The 17,932-nt window shown below is 39.2% G+C and overlaps 1 protein-coding gene across 8 annotated transcripts in view; it reads left to right on the top strand.

Annotated features, from left to right (window-relative positions):
• LOC118592119 (THO complex subunit 2-like) overlaps positions 1–14,293 on the top strand; it is a 37,451-nt gene extending 23,158 nt beyond the window's left edge. For 2 of the 8 annotated variants that reach the window (XM_036200828.1, XM_036200831.1), the window contains exons 7-11: positions 2,089–2,109; positions 6,060–6,217; positions 9,382–9,508; positions 12,046–12,262; positions 13,948–14,293. The gene's annotated coding sequence lies outside the window, so the exon portion shown is untranslated. Of the gene's footprint in view, positions 1–1,940; positions 1,973–2,088; positions 2,110–6,059; positions 6,218–9,381; positions 9,509–12,045; positions 12,263–13,947 lie in introns of those variants that run through there. The other 6 variants (XM_036200829.1, XM_036200832.1, XM_036200830.1 and 3 more) reach the window with 6 other exon arrangements.
• The last annotated feature ends 3,639 nt before the right edge of the window (positions 14,294–17,932 follow it).

Genomic DNA, 17,932 nt, shown 5'->3' with positions numbered 1-17,932 from the left:
ACTCTGGGAGACAGGAAATAGACACACTTCACTAGCTTCTCTGGGAACTCTTATTTGCTGATGCATTGATCCTGTATTTCTCAGACAAAATATTTGTACAGGTACTGTTCTTGGCTCTTGGGACATATTAGTGGGAAACACGGACCCTTAGCTACATAGCTTGCTTTAAGCAAGAATGAGATGGATGGTGAACAGTAAACAAAATAAACTGTGTGGTACTTTAGATAAACAGTACTTCTACCAAAGAACAAAATGTCAAGCAGAGCAAGGAAGATTCACAGTACACACTGAGTATCATGTTGCAACACTGGAAGATCAGTCACATGGATTACACATATATTACCATTCAATATAGTCTCATAATATATATGTATACTTTGTCATAATTTTTCACATTAAACTCAGTTCTGTTTCAATTTCACATTAAACTCAGCTTAACTAAGATGAATCAGCGTGCATTGTAATGACTGCCACGCTTTTTCTAATGATTCCTGTGAAAATCAGGACAGGAGAATGATAGGCAGGTAAGTGACAATTAAAAGTCAATAGAACGTCTTAAGTATATCTTTCACTCCCAAGATTTTAAGGTTGAACATAATCAAGGCAGTCCCTCCATGACTTTACAGTTTTCTTTGTTTCTGGATGTGATAGGCAGATTCAGAGCCACAACCTAAGATGCGTAGATCACTTTCTTCTCTTGAGTTCACTCTGAGGCTGTCACAAGGTAATGGTTTTTCAGTATTGCTGTGTTGAAAATACACTTCAAAAGTTAACTAGTAAAGAATGGAAGATTTGACAAAGGAGAGGAATTCTCATTTACCACAGTTCTTGTCTTGATTGCTGATGTTAGAGCTTACATGAATTCTGGAAGGCCAGCCTCCAGGTGTGGCCACTTGTCCCGAAATGGAGGCAATGGTAATATTGACTGTTAAATTTAGAAACTTTCAAATTATGCAGCTGGCATTTTATTTTGCTAATAAGATGATGCCATTAAGTGTATCATTTCACTTTCTCAGTAATATCCCTCCATCGGGAACTTGTCAAGAAAAGTCTTCCAGTTACAATAAATACACAAGATCAGTGTCATCAGTATGGCTGTAAACAGTATTTCAGACCATGGTGTAGAATGCCATCCAGCTCTTAGGAAGGCTTATTTGTTGATGATTTTTTTAATTTAAAAATTATACAGTAGTCAGAGAATTATATTAAATATATATACACATGTATTTTATGACCTAAGATATATACATATGTTTACGTGTGTGTGTATGTGTATATCTTAGGTTCTATGCATATCCTAAGAAGGAAATAATACTTTGGGGTAGATGGTCTTATGAAGTCTTAACTTCTTTCATAGCCCATGCTCCTACATGGAGCTAGTAGTGATGATGATCAACATTATTTTCTAACAGGTTGATGTAACTTATGGTAGCAGGTTTTTGTTATTGCTTTTTTCCCTTTTTTGTGTGTGTTAAGAAAATTTTGTTTTCATTTTACACAACAATCAGAGATCCCCCTTCTTCCTTCCTCCCGCTCCTCCACCCTTCCCCCCAGCCGACCCACACATTCCCCCTCACAAGAGGCAAGGCTTCCCAAGGGGAGGCACATCCAGTAGAGGCAAGTCCAAGCCCTTCTCCCTGCCTCAAGGCTGCAGGAGATGTCCCATCATAGCTAGTGGGCTCCAAAAAGCTCGCTCATGCACCAGGGATGAATTCTGATTCTACCGCCAGGGGACCCCCCCAAGCAAATCAAACTACACAATTGTCTCACCATGCAGAAGGCCTAGTCCAGTCTGATGCTGTAGCAGGAATCTTAACAGGTCTTATTAATAAGAACAAACCCAAGGCCAGTTATTGGGGTGAATGCTGGAAGATCAGAGAGACAGAACAGGCCACATCTACCTGACCTGGCCAACTTCTCAGCAGATCCTGTTTCCTCAGACAGGAAGCCTCTGTGTCCTTATCCGAATGGGTCTCAGCTGAACTGCTGCTAGAAGCCTGAAAGCTTAACCAGCCAAATGCTGCTAGTTTCTGGTCTTCACGCCTTATATATCTTTCTGGTTTCTGCCATCGCTCCCTGGGATTAAAGGCTCGCTTTCTGGGATTAAAGGTATGAGTCACCATGCCTGGCTATTTCCAATATGACCTTGAACTCAGAGATCCTCCTGGCTCTGCCTCCCAAGTGTTGGGGTTAAAGGTGTGCACCACCACTGCCTAACCTCTATGTTTAATATTGTGGCCGTCCTGTTTTCTGACCCCAGATAAGTTTGTTAGTGTGCACAATATTTTGGGGAACACAATACCACCATACCATGCAGGCTCCACAGCCATTGATCAACTTTGATAAGTTCCCACTAGTTTGGTTTGATCATCTCTGCAGGTTTCTTCATCATGATCCTGATGCACTTGCTCATAAAAATCCCTCTTTTCTCTCCAACTGGACTCCTGGAGCTCTGCCTGGTGTTTGGCTGTGGATCTCTGCATCTGCCTCCATCAGTCATTGGAGAAAAGCTCTGTGATGACAGGGTATTCACCGATCTGATTACTGGGGCAAGCCAGTTCAGTTCAGGCACCTTCTTCACTATTGCTAGTAGTCTAAGCTGGGGTCTTCCTTGAGGATTCCTGGCAACTTCTCTAGCACCAGGTTTCTCTCTATCCCCATGACATCTCCCTCCATCATGGTATCTTTCTCATTGCTTTCCCACTCCATCCCTGTTCCAGCTCGACCATCCCATTCTCTTATATTTTCATCCCCCATGCCCTACCCTCCATTGCCCATCCCTCACACCTATTTTACTTATGGAGATCTCATCTATTTTCTCTTGTAGTGGAAGGACTAGATGGACTGGCATTCCTGATTCTGCCTATGCATTGTTATATGGTTTAATTGTAATGTAGATTATTGGTTGAATTGCCAGGCAGCATGGTGTAAGTGATCTGCTACATCACAGCTTTTGATTTCTTCTTGGCAGCCTATGAGATTTTCTTCTGTTTCTTTATCCTTCACTATGTGGTGGAAGACATACTGAAAATTTGGATTCTCAAACTATACTATCAGGAATATATGTAATTGCCTGGATATTTTGATCATCATGATAGGTTGGAGAACACTACTCAAACTGTACTGTATTATAAAAGCATGTTTATTACAGTCTCTGGTTCATCATTGTGAGTGTTTACATTTAAAATTTCAGTTATTTCAAGTTCTGTGAGTACTCTCATTTTTGTAAGAAACCTTTCTGAGTATGACATGCATAGTGTTTACAGTACCCTCTCAACCAAACTGATCATGAGAGTAACTCATGAGCTCATATTTATCTTAACATATGAGACAGAATTAATTTTTGTGCTAATTTTCTTCAACTGATAATAAAAATTAATATTTGAATGTAAAAGTGTAAAATTAGAGCAAGAAGAAACAGCATGGAATAATTTTGTAGGAGACATAGTGTAGAATGTCACAGGGAACAAAAAGTGTTATATCCATCAAGGATTTCTGTATGAGAAGCAAGAAAGCATAAGGGAGAATGATGGAGAAAAAGACATCTTCCAGATGTTGTATCTCCGGCTTCAGCTAGATGTTCATCTTATTTTCCCCTCAGCTAAGTCACTTAACTAAGCATCGTCCTAACTCACTTGCCTCCAGAGGTCTTGTGGAAAGACTAATTTTTATAAACTTTTCTTTGATAATTTCAGACCTTTTGTTATACCATGTTATACATTTGGGTGTATAAGTGTGCCTGATTGTTACCTGCTTAAATGTTTGGTTGGTGTATCTTGCCACGTATTGTTTTGTGTCCATGCTCCCTATCCTAAAAATGGACCCCTCGAAATTGTGGGAAAATTCTGCATTACTCTGTTGACATTCTTTTCTTCTATTTGCTGTCCTCTTGAAAATGATTCTTGCCTTTGCCCACTTTCTAAAATTCATGTGACCTTGTAAATAGATTGTGAATAATTTTCCATTGAATCTTTTTTACACGGATAATATGAGGTTGGTGAGGTGTCTCAGTGGGTAGATGCTTTTTCTGCCAAGCTTCACAGCCTGAGTCTCTAGTCCTCAAGACCCACATGATGAAGGACAGAAAGGACTCCCACAAGTTGTCCTCTTACTGCCTCGCATGCTGTGGCCTATCCATACACATAATTAAAAATACGATGTACTGTTCACCTGGGAGAAAATGAACATGTAGGCTGTGAAATAGAACTTTGTGGAAATGTCTTGCATTGTGTCAGCATTAGCAGCAATAATCATCCTAATAGCTTACTCTTCAGAAGCAAATTGTGTTAGGTTGTACACATAACTGTCTCTTTATTTGGCGAAGAAAGAGAAGAACTGATGTGTGAAAGTCAGAAAATAAAGAAAAATAAGAATTTAAAAAAAGAAAATCAACCAGAAATGAAGATGATATTTAGCAAATAGAAGGGGCTTGAGAGATGGTTCAGAGATTAAGAGCACTGGCTGCTCTTCCAGAGGACCAGGTTCAATTCCCAGTACGACATGGCACCTTAAAACCATTTGTAACTCCAGTTCTTCTTCTGCCTCTGCTGACCTCTGGCTACTGTAATGCATGTTGCACACAGACATATGTGCAGACAAAACACTCATACACATAAAACTAAAGCTAATCTTTAAAAAGAAAGGAAATAAGTAGAAATTGATCTGCATGAAGGTGACAAAGACAGCATGCTTTCCCATTTGAACTTGTTATAGAATCACCTCCCTTGCATGTGAATGCAGGCACACATGCATACATGCACAAATGCATGCAAACAGCCTTGTGTACATCCAGCAGATTTGTTTTCCTGACTGCTTAGTACTTCCCTTTTGAATGACTAACTCTCATAAATGCTATTGGATAAGTATCATGGTCAACTATAGAGTTCATACATTGGAGGGGAAAAATGAGTCCTACTACTTTTATATTGCAATAAAGTTCATGTTTTTATTCTCTACTTACAGTAGTAACTATGTGATTTTATATATATATATATATATATATATATATATATATATATATATATATATATATATATATATATATATATATATATATATATATACACACATACCAGACATTGAGGATGGAGGGATTTTTTTTTCTTTTCAGGATAATTGAAGTTCTTTACCCATCTTTGTGCGTCTGGCATACTGAGAGTGCACTTATATAATATAGTTCCTACCACTGTATTTTTTTTTTCTGGGTTGAGGTAACATATATGATCCACGCTTCAATATTTTTTTCTTTTTAAGTTACTCAGAAGGTGGCAGTGCAAAGCTGCTCCATATTTTACATCAGGTATGCTGTGACCATTCCTCTCTCTATGAATGAGGCAACTTGTGTTATTTGGATTCTTGTTAGATAAAACCCTACACATTTTGTTTAACACATGCAATAAGAGGCCATTAGTATGTTCTCTGAACCTGGAGCCTTAGACTAACACTGGGAACCATCTGAATTTTACTTCATAGTAAAGTAAGCAAGTGAGGAAAAAGGATGTAGAGAAAGAGAAAGAAAATGTGAAGTTGAAGAAAGGAATAGGTTCTGTACCTGGAAATGTAGGGGAAGGATCCTTCTTTCTGGGAAGAGGCCAGAGGGAAATTCAAGTGGCAACAGTTCCTCGTACAAGGTAGCCACTCAAAAAATACTGTTTGAGCAAGAGGATAGGTGCTGGTATGTTGAATAAGGGAAACAAGCATGTTGTACCTCTTCTCTTATTATAGTAAATATGCATAGCAAAACTTACACTGTCCATATTTTAAACCATTCAGTGATGTTAAGTATGTTCATCGTGGTGGTCAACAATCACCAGTGCATTACCATACCTTCCCATAAAACTAACGTGAAATCATATATGCTAGCCACAGCTTCTCATCCTCTCCTTGTGCCAGTCTCTGCACTCTTCTTTCCTGTGAGTTGAGTAAATCTAAGTGCATTATCTAGAACCATACATTAAAGTCACATCTGTTCCTGTTAATGATGGAGTTATATTCAGATGTGTGCTTAGACGACATTGTATTGTCCACTCATCTGCTAATATTGTCCTTCTCTTTTGCAGCTCTTGAAATTCATGTTCTTACAAGACCATGAGCCAGCTCTGACAACCATGTCATGATGTGCCATTATGTTCTTCACTGTTTTCCTTGGCATACTCCAGTTGGCATAGCTCATCATTGGCACTCAGCTGGATAACTTAAGTGCCTTCCAAGAATACATGTAAGTATTTATCAAATCACATGGAAAAATTTAAGTGTTATTACATTCCCAATAAAAACTGTTTGTGTTTATTATTTGGCCACCTTCTGTTAAAAACAATTATTTATAATAAAAATAAATGAAGAAAATGTGAAATAATGATGCTTGGAAAGTAATCCTGATGAACCAGGCATGATGGAGCATGCCTGTAATATCAGTACTAACAAGTGCAGACAGGAGAATTAGAAGTTTAAGGTTGCTTCCTTCCTCTACATAGCAAATTCAAGGTCAGCCTTGAAAACATGGGAACTTGTCTCTCACACACAGGAAGCAACTCTTAATAGTGAGATGTAAAGAAATAGATACAGAAAACCAGCACTGTTGAAGTGGCCAACATCTTTTTAGCATTCAGTGCAGGTGAGAACTTTTATTTTTATTATTTATTTTATTACTTTATATATTGGGGGTGTGTACATACAAACATGTACAGAAACATGGAGGTCAGAAAACAAACTTGCAGGAGTCAGTTTTCTCCTTGCACCATGTGGGTTCTGGTCACAGAGCTCAGGTTGTCAATACTGGCAGCAAGTCCTTGACTCCCTGGGTTGTCTGCTTCACTGCAGGTGTGAGGTTTGTTTAATACTTGGCCCTGACTCATCCTTTCACAGCCGAAGACCATTAGTTTATATTTTTATACCTGTTGACTGTTATTTCAATAAAGTTTCAATTTCAGATAAGTTAATGAGAAAAAAGTTACAGTATTTTAAGATAGAATGGTATAGGGATTTTTTAGTCTTTTTCCAGTGTTTCCACTTATACAAAAAACAAAAACCAACAGCAACACTGCTATGAGACATTCTGTGCCGTTTACAAAGAATTAGCAGTTAAGAAAGATTGCATGGCTTTAGGTTAGTAGGACCTTGGCAGAAGGGGGACAGAATCTTTACTGTGATACAGAAGCAGTATTGTGTTAGATAGAAGTTAGGAATGAAAGTGATTTCATAAGACCCAGCTTTGGCAATACCTTGTTTCCTATGCTTCACTTTGAGTGAATATGAGAATATTACACCTTTGAATATGTAAAATTCTGGTCATCCTTCAGAAATCTTTCATTTTTAAGAAATTTTTAACTTCAAACCTAAGGAGACCTTGTGAAGATCTGTTTACTCTGTTTTATCCAGAGTATATATTTGATTCTTAGTCCTAATCACTACATGAACCACTTAAATAACATTTTGTGTGTTGTTTATACCAGGTGAAAATGAAATGTAATCTGGAAACATTTTATTGTTCCAGAAGGCATTGATTGATACAAACAGCAAGAAAATTTCAAAGGTCAATAATTTCCTTCTGTCTTGCTGCTTTGTACAGTGGGGAAGTCATCCTTAAGAAATATTACCTTGCTACCTTGTTTACACTTCATTTTCTGTATAGTTCCACATCTTTTTGGGAACTGAGCTTTGTAATCGTTAAGGAAGTTGATCGAGTTTTAGGACTACATTATTTTTCTGTATTTGGAAGGTACACTTCTGTTTATGAGACAATTAAAGTTCATGCTTATAAATCACTGTCTTCGCTATCTGATGCACATATTCCATCTTTCAAATAGAAATCAAGAAAGTAGGGAGAAACGTGTTTATTTCAGAAAATGTAGAGCTAATTTATTTTTCATTGAGTCACAATTTTGAGCCTTAATGCTGTGCTTCTCCCAAGGTTTTTCATTTATCCAAGTTATTCTATGTTTATTCAGAGCTTTTTAGAAGAGAGCTGCGGGTGCATTTGTGAAGGAGCCTGCAGTGGGGCTGGCCCAGCAGCAGCCGTGCTGCTCGTGCTGCCGTTGTCACTTGCTAGCATGACTTCATTCTCCTCTCCCTCTCCTGCCGTATCTGATGCTTCTGAAGTGACAAGGCAAACTAGAGCTAGGGTATCAGGAGTAGTGATTATTTGCTTGTCAAGAGGAAGGTACTTTATTTTAACTTATTCAGTTCATATTTCACATGTGTAGTGAAAGTTACAAAGAATATACATGACTACTTTAAATCTCATAATAAATGGAATTTTTGTTTGGTTTTTTTGTTTTTGTTTTTGTTTTTCGAGACAGGGTTTCTCTGTGTAGCTTTGCGCCTTTCCTGGATCTCGCTCGGTAGAGCAGGCTGGCCCCGAACTCAAAAAGATCCGCCTGCCTCTGCCTCCCCAGTGCTGGGATTACAGGCGTGCGCCACCACCGCCTGGCTGGAAATTATTTTCAAAGTCATTAAAAAAACTTTGATTCTCTTGGTCTGTTCCAACTTAACATTTTTTTTTTTTTGGTGGCATCATGATTGAGACAGTCTCACTATATACTTCTGATTGGCCTGAAACTTGCTACATAGACCAGGTTTGTCTCAAACTCGTGGAGATCTGCATGCCCCTGCCTCCCAATTGATGGGATTAAAGGCGTGTGCCACCACTCCAAGCCCCATCCTAATACTTAACTATTTTACATTAAGTAAGATTTTTTATTAAGCTATTTAGCTTAATTTAGGCAGTATTTGTGTGTATGTGTATGTGTAATCTCCCATTTGAGACTTAATTTATGTGAGAAGTCATCCTTCAAGAGTACCAGCATTGTTTCCACAGTCAGTAAATTTGGAAAGGTCCTTTGCAAAGCATTGAGTGGTATTTTTAGTAGTTTATTGTTAGGTCATCAAAGTTGTATCCCTGGTGTATTGGTTGTATTCACTAAGCTCTAGAGACTCCTTAGTAGGACTGACAGGAAGCAGCATTTGCTGCATGCATGTAATGAGTAGTTGTTATCATAACTGTCTCTGGTATCTTCTTAAAAAAGAACTTACCCGCCATCATTACTTAGTTCATGCTTCCAAATTGTGTCCTTTAAGGTCCCTGGTACAGTCCTGCCATGTAAAGTCTTTCGATTTTCTTCTTTTCAGTGCTATTATCAACCTGGGCCTCCCTTCTGCTCCAGAAAGTGCTCAGTTCTAAAGATAGAGTCTTGGTGACAAGGGTGTTGCTGACCTGGGTGCTCTTAGGACACTTCTGTTTGGAGTTGGATATCTTTCTGAAACATGCTGTGAGGGGAGAGCTGGCCTGTATTCATCTGCTCTCCTTTGCCCTTGCATGGGACATCACTGTTTGGTTTAAATCAGGTATACTAATGAGCTGGTCTGTGTCTTAATCATCTCTAGGAAGGACCTTGGCAGTCATCACAGAGCATGGCCAGGCTCGACACCAGATATTGAGCATGATCTTCAGCAAAATGAAGTTGGAGTCTAGTGCGGAGGGCCCGTTCGGATGTCACACCCACCATGATTGGTAGTCCACTTCCCATCCTCTATTCCTGTCTCAGCTCCTCAGAGGAAACTGCCTTTTGCTTGCAGTGTTTGTATTGTCAGTACTTCAGTTATAGTAGGGTTTTTTGCCTAGTGCTTCAGCTATATTGTAATTCTCAGGGCCTGCTGTAATATAAGTACTGGCTTCTGGTGGAGGTGTATTGCCTTGACTGTTCGTGTTTGTGTTTCTTTGCACTTCTGGAGTTAATGATGTTTGAAGTTTTTCTTGGTGTCGATAACTGGTTTTGTCTTTTTTAGTTGGTGGTGATTACATTTGTCTCTCTGAATCCTAGGCTGGGTGGTTGTGTTGTCCCTAGTATAGAGAGCTTCTGCAGGTCAGTGGGTGGCAAAAGGGAATGGAGATGGGCTAGGAGGAAAGGCTGAGAGTGGCTTAGGGCTAAAGCTGGGGCATGAGGTCTGCACCAAAAGGCTGAATCCCCAGGGAGTGGAGCTTTGGTTGGATGGTGGGCTTCTGCAATCAGGCTGCAGCAGGACAAAGACAGGGATAAAGGGCTAGGGGAGCCCTGGGTCCACACCAAGAAGTGGTCCCAGTGAGTAGTGTTGGAGTAGGAGGAGGGGTCCTGAAAGCAGGCTGATCCAGGACTAAGTTAAGTCAGGAGAGACTTTAATGGAGGACAGGAAGGATAGTGAGAATCTCCTGAGTCCCAGCCCAGTGTAGCTACTGAGGGTCCCTGTTAAAGTTTTTCTAGGGATAGGCAGCTGACACACAGGAATGGAGATGACCTAGAAGGAAGGCTAAGGTCTTACATGCTAGGAGAGAGTTAAGCTGGGTTTGCCTGGTTTTGTTGGTTTGGTTTTGCTATATGACCTTAAAACTTTTAAGGCATTGAAATTTTTGTTTTCATAAAATTTTATAAAAATGGGTTCTTAAGAACTAGATGGGGCTTGAGAGATGGCTGGGTAGTTAAGACCACTGGCTGCTCTTCCAAAGGACCTGGGTTCAGTTCCCAGAATGCACATGGCAGCTCACAATTGTCTGTAGCTCCTTTTCCAGAGGATCTGGCACCCTCACACAGACACATGCAGGCAAAACACCAATGTATATAAAATATAAATAAATTTTATTTTATTTTATTTAAAAAAGAACACCTTTAACGGTTGCAGACTTGACTTGGTAAGTACAGTGCTTCCTGCATAGACAGGCATAAGAACCTGAGTTCAGATTCCCAGAAACAAAATAAAAGCCAGGGATGTGGTGCATGCACTGTAACCCAGTACAGGCAGCCTGATGCAGTGGGCAAAAGCCAGGGCTCACTGGCAGCCCCATCTAGCCAGATAACAAATTCAGGGTTAGTGAGAGACCTTTTCTCAGGGAAGAAGACAGACAGCAGTAGAGGACAGTGCTTCACAGTGACCCGTGGCTTCTGAATGCATGTGCACAGGCAGTCAGTCACACCTGACATATTTACACACATGGATGTACACAGCACACACAACTTTTTAAAAAAATAAAACTTTGGGCAGTTGTAGTTGTTTCAATGGGAAGACAACAGACATCTCATGCTCTAGTCAAGAAGTCTTCATGTTTTTAAGGCATTTATGTAATATTTTTATACAAAGTAATCAGATAGAACATTATTTTCATACTGCTTTGTGGTGATATTGTGTTCCCTAATATATTGTGAATACTTATCTGGGGTCAGAGAACAGAACAGCTGCTAGATGTACAGGCCAGAAAATGGTGGCACACACATACCTTTAATTCTAGCATTTTGGAAGCAGAGATCCATCCATATCTCTGTGAGTTCAAAGCTACACTGGAAACAGCCAGCTGTGGTAACACATGCCTTTAATCCCAGGAAGTGATGGCAGGAAGCAGAAAGGTATATAAGGCATAAGGATCAGGAACTAGAGCTGGTTAAGCTTTTAGGCTTTTGAGTGGCAGTTCAGCTGAGATCCATTCAGATGAGGACTCAGGCTTCTAGTTTGAGAAAATAAGATCAGCTGAGGAATTGGTGAGGTGAGGTTAGCTGTAGCTGGTTCTGTTTCTCTGTTCTTTTCAGCATTCACCCCCATACCCGCCTCTGGATTTTTTTAATTAATAAGACCTTTTAAGATTCATGTTACACTGCTTTGTTTACTTAAATTCCTTGTGAACATGATTCTGTTTCCTTAAATATTTTCTTACAGTATATTTCTGGTATAACCTTAGAATTCTATTTGTGTAGATAAGCAATATATTTAAGCAATTTCATATGTGTTGATTTTTTAATGTCACTATTCTTTAAAAATTAGCACTCCAGATGAAAATCTTTGTAGCCACAAAAACTTGATGCATAAAAAGTTTGATTTGAAATTTTTTTTTAAATGTAGTGTCTGACTGTACGGACATTTGAAGACTTCAGATACCATGTTCACTGGCAGGGATTTAGCCCTTAGTTCTCACCCACCAGACCATGAATTTTTATCTCAATGCTGAAGCCACTTAGAAAGTGTTTCAGATTATACTGTTAAACAGAAAAACATTACTGGGTTTTGTTTCTTTGTTTGTTTCAAAAGACAGTAGTATAGCAGCAAACCCTGAGTGGTGTGGTCCTCTGAGTTTTCTTTTCCTGCAACCTGGTGAGAACACAAACAGACACATGGAGCATTCCACTGGCAGCATAGGTGTTGATCGATCATACAGCTAGAGATTGTGGAGCTGGCCAGACTGAAGAGACATGAGGCATGAAAGAGTGCTAGACGCTGTGGCCATACCCTTAAAAATTGCCTGTTGGTAAGGAAAGTGTTTTGTTACATGTCTGTTTGCTAGTGACAGTTTTCTTTGGTAATACTGAAGAAAAGTAACTGATGGGCAGGCCCCATTCCCATCAGTAATGTTACTTACCCCAGACCTTAGCACAACTGATGCCATGTTGGAAATACCATTAAGACCTTGGCACCAGCACGTAGGCAGCAAAACCTGCCAGAAGGAGAACAAAGACTTAGTCCCTCTAAGTCCATAGTGCTGGGAAAATTTCTAGATGTACTGTGCTTCTTGGCTTCTGGCTAATTGGGGTGTGCCAACTCAGGACGTGGTTTTGTGCTTAAAAGCTCACCCTTAGAAAGGCTCAGGAATGTAGCTGAAGGTTTTCTGTGTCCATCCAGCCCCTGCAGCTGCTCAGACCCAAATAAACACACACAGACTAATATTACTTAAAACTGCTTGGCCGTTAGCTCAGACCTACCACTAACTAGCTCTTACACTTAAAACCTCAGCCCATTTTTGTTCATCTATATGTTGCCACCATGTTCCGTGGTTTTACCTGTGTGCCTGTTACATGTTGCTCCCTGGACGGCGGGCCAACATTCCCTTCTCAGCCTTCCTGTTCCCACAATTCACTTCTTTGCTTGTCCAGCCTATACTTCCTGCCTGGCTACCGGCCAATCAGCATTTTATTTATACAGAGCAAAGTGGAAGGGTGAATGAGGAGACACTGCCATGAAAAGCAAGATGTACCAGTAAGCCACAAGCCACATGGCAACTTATAGATTAATAGAAATGCGTTAAATTTAAGATATAAGAACTAGATAACAAGAAGCCTAAGCCATTAGGCCAAACAGTTTGAATTGTATATAAGCCTCTGTGTGTTTATTTGGGTCTGAGTGGCTGCAGGTCTGAGTGGGACTGGAGATCACTCCAACTACCCAGGACTGCACACTGGTCCTGAACACCCAGTGCAGTCTCTAACAGGCTAATAAAGACCTATTGGCTTGAACTTGTGCCTGAGCAGTCTTTTCTGGTAGATACCTCACAACAGTAGATGGCCATTTATTGTTTTCTTACAAGTTCTTTGCAAATATATTAGCCTTCCATTTGTATATTTTTATGAGAGTCCTGTTTGTACGAATGCGTGTGTCTTTGTGTTTCTTGTGCTTTTTCTTTGGCTTTTTTTTTCTTCTGCTTATTTTGTCCTGTTCCAGTTTGCTTGTCTTTATTTTTTATTACTATCCTTTAGACACTTCTTTTCTAAGGAGAGACAGAAAGGGTGTGGATTCAGATGGGAGTGGGGGGATAGTAATCAGAATATATTGTATAAAAAATCTGTTTTCAATAAAAGAAAAATAGCTTTAAAATGCTTTTACAGACAGTTGCAATGTTGTTTTCATTCATTTGCATTGTCACAATTTTTTCATCCCTGAAACAGATAACCTTAATTCTACAAAACATCCCTGTAATTACATTCTGTAACCTTTACTGACTACAGACCACATGATAATGTGAGAGCATGGCTCTTCACACCCCCACACTTTGTCACCCTGTGACTCCAAGGACTGCTATGAGTTGCTGTTCCTCTCCAGTCTTTTCTAACCATACACATTATTTGTCCCAAATTTCCTAAGGCAACATCTGTACAGGAGAGTATGCATCACCTGGTTGGTAACATGTTCTTGTTTTTCTTCTTTTTTTAATAATGGCAGACTGGTGGTGACAGTGAGGTCACAGGAACAGATGAACTGCTGGTACAGTGCACAATCGGTTGGAGTGTTGGAACTGATGATACAGTGTCCCAGTCAGGCCAGCATCTTCAGATGACAGTGAGACTCAGCAGTCAACTTTGCCCCAGAAGTCCTTCACCTCCTTCCAATCTACAGTGGACCCAGAAGTTGGAGGCAGAAATAAAGATCTGGTAATCCACTGTGTGGTCCTGAGTGGATTTGCCATAACAAGTACAAGGATATTATTTACGCCTGATAATCATATGATGCTGGTCTTTATAACTAATTATTAATCTTCTGCACTTGATTTTATTTTCCATAAACTTTACCTGTGGATGAAAGAAGATTTAAAAAAAAAAAAAAAAAAAAAAGACAAAAAAAAAACCCCTACTTTTCCTCATATGACAGATCTAGACTTTGAAATATTGAACCAAGAAAAAAAAAGACAAAACTGGAAAGTATGTTGAGAAGTACGCCCAATTGCTGCCCTGCCTAATTCTTTTCAGGTGACAATGAAGTAGCTTGTTAAAGCTTGAACTATAACGGACTCCTGAGTATACTTCCAGCCACAAGTCAGCACTGCCATTTTTAGCCAGCGTGTAGAAGGAAAGGAGGATATTTCTTCCCATGCTGATGGAACTATGTGGTTGTTCATTTCAGGTGCCCTCTACTGGTAAACTTTAAACTATACTGATAAACCATAGTGTGGCCATGTCCCCATTGTGCTGGAGTTTGTATGAATAGTTAAGATGTTTACTGCACTGTTTTTTGTTTGTTTGTTTCTTTGTTTTTTGTTTTGTCTACTTTCTCATAGCTAATGTTTGTGGGACTAACTGTATTACTTGGTTTTCATATTGTTTTAACTCTATAAAATGGCCCCAGAAAATCTCCAAATAGTGTCTCTAACTACAAGGAGAATTGTATGGTTCCTTAAATTCACACTAATTCAACAATTTGTTTAGTGTGAATATTTTCATCTCTTTTTCATGTCTCAATTTATTTGAAACTCAGTATTAAAAGCTATCTAGTAGGACCAACTTATTAAAATGTTACTTTAGTGTGCAGTGAAATATTCAGTTAAGCAAATGTTTAAAAAAAATACTTTGACTGTTTTGAAATTCATTATGAATCATAAAGCAAAAGTCATTTCATAGTATTTCAGAGACAGGGTCTCAAATATTCTTGGTCCAGTATGTCAGAATAGAATTTGTAATACAAATAAAATTTGCTTTAATTAAAAGGGTTTTTTTTGTTTTTGTTTTTGTTTTTGCTGCAAGTCCCATCTATTGTCAGAAAGCATCAGGTAGAGTTAACATTAGTAGTAGTTGTTTTCATTAGAAGAGGGAGGCTTTCACTATCTTAGTTTGTAACAAGTCTATTCTCAATAAGAGGGTTTTGTTTTCCAAACATATGACACAGTGTGGTTCTCTGAGATCTGAAGGGATACGAAAGGTATAGTTCGGGGCTGGTGGTTTACCCTCAGCTGTAGAACCAGTACAGAAACCCTGTTTTTAGTGCTGTGTCTTACATTCTTGTGTTCACTTCATTACTAGAGTATGTCAGTGCTGTCTCCAATGAAAACAGGGGCCAACAAGTCTTTCAGAGTCAGTTAATAAACAAAATATACTAATTTTTAAACAGGTTTTTCATATGATTTCATCTCTATCTTTTTTTGAGTATGCTGAACAAGTTCTTTCTTCCTAGGTGGTAAAGTTTGTGTTCCAGGCATATTGAGTTTATATATTTATTATGTGTACCCTGTTGTTAAATGAAAACAAGTTTCAACTTGAAGTGCAGCCGTTATGCGGTATCCGTGTATACTGACTGTCCATCACATATCCATTTCAATCCCTAGAGAGTTATTTATGATACATATTATGTACTGTTTTTATTATACTTATAAGATTATACAACATTCTTTCGTGTTACCCATGAGCCCCATCTGTTTGTTTTTTTGGTTTGTTTGTGTTTTTTCTTGAGTCAAGAATAAAGTTTAGTCCCTTTACTGTACCTTGCCCTTGGGATTGGTATAATTAGGAAGTGAATTGTTAAAATCTTCACAATTAAGAGTTTCAGAGTATGTGATACTAGTCACTTGACTTAATAAAGACTAGATTATATGAACAGAAAAATTGTCTATTTCCTAACTAAAAGTAATTGAGTAAGTTTTCCTTTTATTATCAAGTGTTAGTAATAGCCTAGACTGTGAAAATGTCTGTATATGGGGGTGACACACAATGAAACAAGCCTGCTCATGACAGCTAGTGCTGTAACCAGTTAGCACTACATGTGGCTGTCATATGGGTATTTTACTCTCCTGATCCCTTAGAGCTATACCTGAGACAGTTGAAGGGTAGGTAGTTCTTTTGGGAGAGTAATAATAGTGTGGCTTGAGGGAGGCCAGCTCCCACCTTTTAAAGATTTTTTTTTTTAGGAGGAGAGAAGGATAAGAAACTTTTAGATAGAAAGATAGCGAAGAGGAGAAAGAAAGAGGATAGCTTCAGGAGTACCTGGATCAAAACCCAACAGTCCTTTCTGCCTCTTCAACAGTGTTTTTTATAACAATGCCAAGGAGTGGGGTCTAGCAGGAATCTTAAATGGTTCTTATTAATAAAAATAAACCTGGAGCTAGTTATTGGGGTGAATGCTGGAAGATCAAAGAAGCAGAACAAGCCACAGCTTCCTCACCTTGCCAGTTTTCCAGCTGATCTTGTTACCTCAGACTAGAAGCTTCTGAGTTCTCATCCAAATGGATCTCAGCTGAACTGCTGCTTGAAGCCTAAAAGCTTAACCAGCCAAAAGATGCTTTCTGTCATCACTCCCTGGGATTAAAGGCTCACTTCTTGGGATTAAAAGTGAGTGTCACCATGCCTGGCTGTTTCCAATGTGGCCTTGAACTCATAGATATCCAGAGGGAGTTCTGCCCCTGGAATGCTAGAATTAAAGGCGTGTGCTACCACAGCCTATCCTCTATGTTTAATATTGTGGCTGTTCTGTCTTTGACCCCGGATAAGTTTACTAGAGTGCACAATATTTCGGGGAACACAATACCACCACAATGGGGCAAAAGACCTCCCCCTTGCTAGATCAAAGCACACTCCACAGACAAGTGTAGACCCTTCCAAACACTTGGTAACCCTGCCTGTGATCTAATCACTTCCCTATGCAGCCCTGCTGGTTAAAGCAAGCTCAGATTATTGGACCCTGAGTAAGTTCTCACTAGGAAACCTCTGTGGGTCTCTACAGCTCCCCTTATTAATAAATTAAAGGGCTCCTCAGACCCTTCAGATAGACTGTGCCTGCCTTAGGTCATCTTCACTAATCAGCCTTAACCGTCATGGAGATACACTTTCCATCAAGCATACTCTGTCTTAGGTTGGCAGCTAGCAAGAAGGACTTACTGGTCTCTGACTACCAGCCTCTGGCAGGGGAAAGTACAGAGTTTAACTCAACTCTGACTCAGGTCTCTACTAAGAGCTTGCAAGTAGCTGGAACAACCACAGCAATCCTTATAGCTGCCACACCCCCTAGTAGAGGAGTAGAGGATGACCAAGATGGAATGTCCTTTTTGAATGGGTCTAAGATGTCTATAACAGCTTTAGCTGCACCAAGCCCTTTTTTAAATCAAAAAAAAAAAACTCTTGATGCAAATGCATCAAATCAATAAACTCTTGATGCAGCTACATCAAACTTACAAGACTCCCTTAGCTTCAACAAACTATGGTTCATTAATATCAACATATTAACATAATTATAGCATGAATATTACTATACATATTTACAATTCTTAAAAACTTACATTCAAAAACAAACTATAGGACTATTTACACTTCGCAAACTTTAGCAAGCATTCAAAAGTGATCTCTTAACAGAACTGATGTAGCATGAATCTTCAAAGTTCTTATTAATAAAATCAAACCTGAGGCCAGTTATTGGGGTGAATGCTGGAAGATCAGAGAAGCAGAAT

The sequence above is a fragment of the Onychomys torridus genome, chromosome 10 (genome assembly GCF_903995425.1).
Source record: "Onychomys torridus chromosome 10, mOncTor1.1, whole genome shotgun sequence".
NCBI classification, from domain to species: domain Eukaryota; kingdom Metazoa; phylum Chordata; class Mammalia; order Rodentia; family Cricetidae; genus Onychomys; species Onychomys torridus.
The sequence above is the reverse complement of the archived record's forward strand: the minus strand, read 5'-3'. Positions and strand labels throughout refer to the sequence as shown.